At 43.3% G+C, this 8,368-nt stretch overlaps 1 protein-coding gene across 8 annotated transcripts in view; it reads left to right on the forward strand.

Moving 5' to 3' along the window:
- Positions 1-8,368, forward strand: part of ZBTB38 (zinc finger and BTB domain containing 38) — a 158,288-nt gene that overhangs the window by 105,859 nt on the left and 44,061 nt on the right. The window contains exon 1 of one of the 8 annotated variants that reach the window (XM_039248543.1): positions 4,759-4,900. The exons of the other annotated variants lie outside the window; for them this stretch is intronic. The gene's annotated coding sequence lies outside the window, so the exon portion shown is untranslated. Of the gene's footprint in view, positions 1-4,758; positions 4,901-8,368 lie in introns of those variants that run through there. 8 annotated transcript variants of the gene reach the window in all.

Below are 8,368 nucleotides of genomic sequence, written 5' to 3' on the forward strand. Positions count from 1 at the left end.
ACACCTTTCTTGACTTTTTTTATGTTCAACAAACATATTCACCCCTTTTAGCATAGGTGACAAATAGCAGGGCAGTTTCTATTGACCTAATGCTGGATACAGAAAGCTTGGTAACAGTGCCCAGTATAGTGGGCTTTAGAAAGCTTAGTGATTGGGTGCTTTTTGTTTTTGCATTCATTTATTAAAGGTTTCTTAATATCTGTTCTGTGCCAAGTACAGTGCTGGGAGCTAGGGATACTGGTAGACAGTCTTAGCCCTCATAGAATTTATACTTTTGTGGTAAAGGCACACGTTTGTCAATGCTTAACTATTGTCATAATGAGTGCTCTGAAAGAAAAGTATGCTGAGAATATATAACAGATGAACTTAATTGAGGGAGGAAAGGATTGTTGGATAGAAATAAGAAAGGACTACTGCCTGGGCTGCAAGAGCATTCTAGAATGCAGAAGCAATACCCTGAGGTGAGAAGATCCTAGGCATATTCAAGGAAACAGAAAGAAGGCTGATGCACGTTAGAGTGGCAGGAAATGCGGTTAAGTCGCAGAGGACTTTATACGCCTTAGTAAAGATACTAGAATTTGGGGGTGCATAGGTGGCTTAGTTGGTTAAGCGTCCAACTTTGGCTCAGGTCATGATCTCACGGTTCATGGGTTTGAGCCCTGCATTGGGCTTTGTGCTCACAGCTCAGAGTCTTGGAGGGATTCTGTGTCTCCCTCTCTTTCTGCCTCTCCCCCACTCACAGTCTCTCTCTCTCTAAAAAATAAACAAACATTAAAAATTTAAAAAAATATATTCTGGAATTTGGATTTAGAGTTTTCACAAGCCTCACTGACCACCTCTCAGTTCTGTGTTTGTGGGGGGACTCTTCCATCTGTCATGGAGAAAGCTCACAGCCAGCTTGACCCTCCCCTGGAGATTCGCTTTCCGTAGTGCTCCCCTCATGCGTCACACCCATTGCGCTCATGCCATACCCTGACTGACAGTTCTCTAGCAGGAGTTTCATGAGCCCAGAGACTGCATCATGCCCAGTCCTATAAGGAGCAGGTAAATCTAAATACTTGTGGGGAAGGAAAGCCAAATTAAAATTCATTTTCCTGATACATTTTCAGATTAACAGATCCTGGCTGTGCAAATCCTTGGTCTTTGTCTTCTGAGTCCTTAGATTGAACTGAACTGAACTGAATAGACTTTAAAAAATCAGCTTCTTGGGGGCACCTGGGTGGCTCAGTCAGTTGAACATCTAACTTCAGCTCAGGTCATGATCTCACAGTTCATGGGTTTGAGCCCCACATCGGGCTCTGTGCTGACAGCCCAGAGCCTGGATCCTGCTTCAGCTTCTGTGTCTCTCTCTTTCTCTGGCCCTTTCCTGCTCATGTTCTAGCTCTCAAAAATAAATAAACATTTAAAAAAAAAAACTTCTTTTAATACTAAAATTTTAAGTTGGCAACATGTGGGTGTAAAGGCCTTGGTGTTGGGTGTTTAGCAAATTCTGGGCTGCAGGGCAGATAGCCTGACTGTGTTACGTGCTCAGGTGGCACCTAGAGAATACCTACTGCACCACCACTGTTTGCCCGGCCGGCATGCAGAGTCCCAGGCCCAGGGCCCACTGTGTAGCAATGGTCAGATTGCCCTGGGGACTGCTGCCCATGGCGGGGGTCTGCTTGCCTTAAGTCCGATCCTCAGCTGCCCTTCTTCAGGACCACTCTTGGCACATTCTGCTTCATGACATGCAGCATTTCTTTGTTCTTTTTTTTTAAACTTCATTTATTTTAAGAGAGAGAAAGAATGCACAGGAGGGGCAGAGAGAGAAGGAGAGAGAGAATCTCAAGTAGGCCCAGTACTGTCCATACAGAGTCTGATGTGGGGATCAGACTCACAAAATGTGAGATCAAGACCTGAGCTGAAACCAAGAGTCAAACGCTTAACCAGCTGAGCCACCTAGGTGCCCCTCTTACTTCTTGGTGTGTGATTCAGGCTGGCTGCCCCCGGTGGCTCTAGCTCTTAATCTCAGCCTGGGTCTGTTCCTGCTTTGGGCTTCCACAGTGGTGATCCACAGTAAGCCTGCTGTTTGGACTTGGTGCAGGGCAGTTTTGTGCCAGATGGAACAAGTCACCTACTCTGTCTTCACTCCTGCTGTGTGTGCACATGCATGTGAGGCGGCAGTAGAGTGTGGGGGACTGAGCACTGTGCTGCCATCAGAAATGACAGCTCTCTGCAAGCAAGGTACTACCTTTCCACTCGATACTGTGGCACCATAATAATCAGCTTCCATATACTCAGCACAAACTCTGTTTGTTAATCCACTTGACCCTGTGAGTATGTAATAATAATTTACTTTCCCACTGCCCAGGATGATGAAGAGGATTAAAAGAATTAATATGTGAAGTGTTTCGCAACCTGAAATATATCAGATAAAAGCAATTTTATTCTAAATTGATTAGGCAAATTCAAACGAATGTGCATTGTATTTGGCAGTGTTTATGGTGCCTACCCATATCTAATGCTGATTTAGAAACAGGTATCTATTTACAGCATGGATTGTTTATTCAGTAAATGAATATTTTTTGAGGGCCTACTATGTGTCAGGTACTTTTCTAGGTGCTTAAGATACATCAGTGTAGAATATGAAAGACTTGCCCTGTGGCACTTCAATTCTAGCAGGCAGATGGACAGGTAGTAATAAAGGGGTAAATTGTGTAGTGTGTTAGAGTGCCATGGGTATTGTGGAAAAGAAAAAAGCAGAGCAGGATTCAGGGCATCGCAAATGCAGGGGAAAGGGGCAGGTTGCTCTTTCAATCAAGGGGAGCCTCATCGTGTTTTTTATGCACAGCCACTTCATGTAGTCATTCAGCAAACATTTCCTGAGTGCTTGCCGTGTGCTGCATCCTGGAGACATAGTCATGAACAGGGCAGACGAGGTCCTTTCTGTCCTGGAGCTTACCTTCTGGTGGGCAGAGCGGACAGTGAACAAGCCGGCAGACGCATGTGGCAATTGCAGGGTGAGGTGGGTGGTAGGAAGGGAAACCAGGCATTATGAGGGCACGTGAAAGCAGGATCAAACAGAGATGGGATGGTCCCTTCAGGATGACATTTGAGGTGGACCTGAAGCATGAGAGTGAGCCAGCCATGGCCAGTTCTGGGATCAGTGTGTTAAAGGCCCCGGGGCTGGAAGAGACCTAGCAGGTGAAGTAAGCAGAGGGAGGCGTATGTGGTGAGCACAGAGTGGGGTGGAGGGGAGCAGGCAGATCTGGAGAGAGCAGGCGGGAGCCGTGGATGACACCAGGCCTCTCAGGCCACAGTGAAGTATCTGGATTTTGTGCTGACATCAGGAGAATGCCGTTGAAAGGTTTTCAGCAGGCTTGACTCGATCTCTCTGTGTTTATAAAAGACCATCCTGTGGACTGTGTGAAGCACGGACTGCATAAGCAGTCCTCTCCGAACCACCACTGAGCAGGACATGCTCAGTGCTCCAGCTGAGTCCAGCCCACACTTGCTGAACCAACCCCACCGTGTGCCAAGCGCTGTGCTTCATGCTGTGCGTGCGTGTCGTGTGCTCGCTCCTTCCTGCACAGTTTCTGGCTCCTCCAGAAAGAACCAGTGTAAACTGGGATTCCTTGCCGCGCAGTCGTCCTGAGAAAGCTGGGGGACAGAGGGAGCAGGGGGTAGAGAGGGAGGGTGCCAGGAGAGGTGGGTTTAGATGGTTTAACACCAAAGCAGCAGTTGGCATTTAGTCCATTGTAGTCCTTACGGCCAGCTGGAGGGTGATTGTTGTTCGATAGCCACATATGTCTGATAGCTCTTCCTTCTGCCCTTCCCAAGAGGAAGCAGTCACCTGAGAGGAACAGGTCCATTAAATCAGTTGGCCCTTTAGGCTCATAAAAAATTGGTATTTGTTTTTTTGAAACCAACTCTTGATGATAAGGTCACCTGGAAATGAGAAGTTCCAGAGGATAGGAAGCCTTGTCTGGTCATTTTGGTAACTCGGTTCCCACAGCATTCATATTAAAAATGCCTCCTGCATAAGACAGGAGTGTCAGTGGAATTTGGTAGAGATGAGGAACGAACACAGCACCAGAGGGCTTAGAGGTATGCTCTCTAAGCCTGTTTGCCAGGTTTCTTAAGCAAGCAGGTATCTGGGCATGCATGATCCTGAGATGAACCCAGGGTACATGGGCTACCCTGAAATGCTGTGGTGTTTCAAAAAGGAAAAAAGAAGCCAAGGACCTTTCCCCCCTTTCATCTTTCCAAACAAGCAACCTGAAATATTTAACTTAGCACATTGCATCATCCATGAATCTGATAATGCTCGTTCTTACAGTCCATATGCACGCAACTACAAGTCTAGAGACCAAATGTTTACCTTTTCAAAAGAATATATTCAGGTAAAGTTGTTCAAGCCAGCCTTTCTCTATTGAATACACCCTAGCAGCTTCCTGACATTAGCCTTTCGAACGGCCTGAGTTTCAGTTGAAAAAGCAAACGTTCCACGCCTCACTAGGCTTTCTTGAATTCGATAGTTTAAGTGCATTAAAGTCTGATAAATGCACCTCTTCTCTACCTCCTTGGACTGCATTTAGAAGAGAAATCAAGAGGATTTTCCTTTTTCCTAGACACAGCCGAACTCTATAAAGGGCTTCTGTTTTGTAATCTGTTTTTGAGATCCGATGCGTGTGTTTCTAACACCTTGTCATGTGAGGGTATGACGTAGTCCCCCAGCAGGACTGTGAGAAAACGTATTGCAGAGATGTGTGTGGGGTGGTGGAGCGCAGTCGCTGAAGCCGTGTCCTTTGTCGGAACCCTCTCTGCGGGGTCCAGCAGACCCGTGCAGTAGTTTCCACTTTGATATGGGCCCCGCACTGCTCCAAAATGGACTGGGCATTTGACTTCTGCAGGATTCCAGGTCAGTATCCTAATCCAGTGTGTGCTTTTTTTAGTTGGGTTTTATTTCTAAGTTTCTTTTTATAGAAGGAGCCGTGCAGTAGAGAGAAGCGAAAGTTGCTCTGTTGGTTCAGTTTTGTTGTTCTCTACATTAGGAGTTGGGTGGTGGCCAGCGTGCTGCAGGAGGGCCCTAGGCCTTCTCCTCTGATCAGGAGATTTCAAAAAATAGGCCTCAGTCTGGTCCTGGAGATTAGCCGTACGTGAGGTTGAGTTACTTCACTCTTTGTCGTGTCTTACTAATAAAAGTACACCAAATTTTATTAACAAGCCCTATAAAGTTCTAATAATAGACATGTTATTGATTAATGAAGAGGTTTTATAAGATTATTTTTGTGCCATGAGAGTTAAAAATTATTTGGAAACTCTCATTTTAAGTTTTTTGACTTCCGTGTATTTCAGTAAATTGCCTTGACTAATTGGGGAGGGAAGAATTTAATTAAGCTGGAGGGGCACCTGAGTGGCTCAGTCGGTTAAACATCTGATTTTAGCTCAGATTATGATCTCATGGTCTGTGGGTTTGAGCCCTGCATCAGGCTCTGTGCTGACAGCTAGCTCAGAACCTGGAGCCTGCTTCAGACTCTGTGTCTCCCTCTCTCTCTCTCTCTGCCCTCCCACCCCACTTTGTGCTTCCTTGTGTGCATGCGCTCTCTCTCAAAATAAATAGACATTTAAAAATACAAGCTGTAAATACAGAGTAGTATTAGTTGGTCAGATTATTGCTAAGGATTACTTCCCTTTAAAAAAATTGTTTAACGTATATTTATTTTTGAGAGAAAGAATGTCAGCAAGGGAGAGGCAGAGAGAGAAGGGACAGAGGATCCGAAGCGGGCTCTGTGCCGACAACAGTGCCCAACATGGGGCATAACCTGAGCCGAAGTCAGACTCTCAACCCACTGAGCCACCCATTTACCCCTCCCTTTTTTTTAAAGTTCAGTTGTAGAACGAGTGAACCAGTGCCTAAAAGCAGTCTCCAGGATCCAGTGGGATGGGGGCTGATTCCATAGATGAATGGCTAGAATCGTTATGGACACACAAAATTCTGTGAGCAAGCTGACCTTTGAGATTTGGAAGGCAAGAATGCAAGCAGTGCTAGATAGTGCAAATGTAAGACAGGCCACAGTCCTGCAGATCAAGGAACAGTTTTTACCTGAGCATGTATTGTGTGGAAGGCCTGTTTGTCCCCCTGGTTTTTCAGCCATGCTCAGACTCCAGAGGTTGTTAGTAATGACTTCAAGCTTGGGAAATTCACGACAGCTATAGAATGTGTGTCTGTATGACTGGGTATGTTGGCCTGTGTTTCTCTATCCCTTAGTCTCCTTCTCCTGGGGATTGCTGCTTATATTTTACCACATTCTCATTCACTTTGTCTCTCGTTCTTTCAAGCCTGTATCTGATTTCTCTTATTGAGTAAAATAATTGTTAAAGAACCTAACAATCATTTTGAACATTGTCTTATAGGTTAGAGTAGCATTTCTCAAATGTTTTGGTCCCAGGACCGCCTTACACTGTAAGAAATCATTGAAGACCCAAAGACCTTTTGTTTATCTGAGTTAAATATCTATCAATATTTTCCATATTCAAAATTTAAAAGAGGATTTAGAAAAACAACTCTGGGCACCTGGGTGGCTCAGTCAGTTAAGCATCCAACTCTTGATTTCAGTTCAGGATGTCATCTCATAGTCATGGGACTGAGTCCAGCGTCAGAGCTCAGTTCTTTCTGCCCCTCCCCTGCTTGTGCTGTCTCTCTCTCTCTCTCTCTTAAAATAAACATTTAAAAAATAATAATCATAATTCATGAAAAATGACTGTTATAAAGTCATGATTAAATAACATTTTATTTATTTTAATAACATTTTATTTTAAAAAATAACTGCTTTCTAAGACACAAAATATAATGAGGAGAGTGGCATTATCTTAGGTTTTTGCAAATATATAATGTTTAGCTTGATAGAAAAGCAGTTGGATTTTCACATCTGATTCTGAAATCACTGATGAGTATGTTTTTGTGGTTGGAGTATGTAAAGAAAATCTAGCCTCATACAAATAGGTAGTTGGAAGGGGGAGATGTTTTCTAATAGCTTTTTCATTTAATTTTGGATATTCTTTGATAATACACCAAAACTTGACAGGTAGATGGTTTTTTAAAGGTTAGTTTCGACATGGAATTTGAACCAAAGCAATGAACTTTCCATACATTGTCACATTTAAATCAACTGATCTCTCTTACACCATTTTGCCTTTGTATGTGTGGTTTTTTATTACAATATTTGGAAATTTTTAGTTCACTCAGCTATGCCTATCTTCCAAACTCATTGCACAATATCCAAAAGTTACATTCATTAACATCAATCCAAAAGTCACATTCATTTACAGCACCACCAACCTCATTAGAAAAATCATTATGTATTGAGAAATGTAAAGCTCATGGCTGTGAATACCAAAGTTTATGTTAAATACCAAGTTTTCCAGAATTCTGATTTTCTTCTGAAAATCAAATTTTATTACTAGGAACAAAATGGCTACTTCCTTGAAATGACAGGTTCCCTTAGTTCATTTTAAAGAAAATGTTTGCCCAGATATCCACATCTGAATAACCATAGTTTGTCAGTCATTTTTTAACGTAAAAATGGTGTTCCATGAAAGAAAAGTTGACTAGTTGAGCTCACAACTCTAAGAACCACCCAGTGCTTTTCCTCAAGGTAGACATTGCTTTTTCAGTGCACTACAAGTGTTTTATGTACCTCCCATTTTATCACACAAAATAGTAAACAGATGTATATTCACTAGTCAGGATTTAATAAAATTAATTTTTACTTTCTTATCTGAGTGTTACTGGCTTGATGCTTGTTACAGTATCGGCTCTTTTACCCATCATTGCTTTTGTATTATCAACGCACATATCAGCATGGTCGGTGGGGGGAAAAGCAAATGACATCTTTGTGTTATTATGAAAATAGTTCTGACCTCATGAACCTGCCGACAGGGTCTCAGAGACTCCAGGTCCATGAAACACTTGGAGAACTGCCACATTAGAAGGAAACTAGGGAAAAAAACGGACAGGAATTAGTTTTTATTTTCCTAGTTACTTTTGCTCTCTGCAGAGTAGAATTTGGGTTCATCTGGTTCTAATTTTTAAAGCTTTAAGTCAGGAGCTCTTCTAAATGTGGTGTGTTAATTTAAGCTGTTTGCCGCTCAGGGTCTGAAGAGCCAGTTCCTCTCGCTCACCGTCAACATCATCGACAGTGTACTGTACCCTACAGGTGTCGCGAGAACAAAGATGAGTTAGATTAACCCTGCACTCAGGGAGCAAATAGGGAAGGATAGAAACATGAGCAAGTGCATAACACTCCATGTTTCATTAGGTGGGAGCCAGAACTAGACGTTCCAGAGGACAAAGGGTGCCCAGGTGGGCTGTCACCTGAGATGAGAA

Source organism: Hyaena hyaena, unplaced genomic scaffold (assembly GCF_003009895.1).
Source record: "Hyaena hyaena isolate Hyena2069 unplaced genomic scaffold, ASM300989v1 scaffold_311, whole genome shotgun sequence".
In the NCBI taxonomy this organism is placed as follows: domain Eukaryota; kingdom Metazoa; phylum Chordata; class Mammalia; order Carnivora; family Hyaenidae; genus Hyaena; species Hyaena hyaena.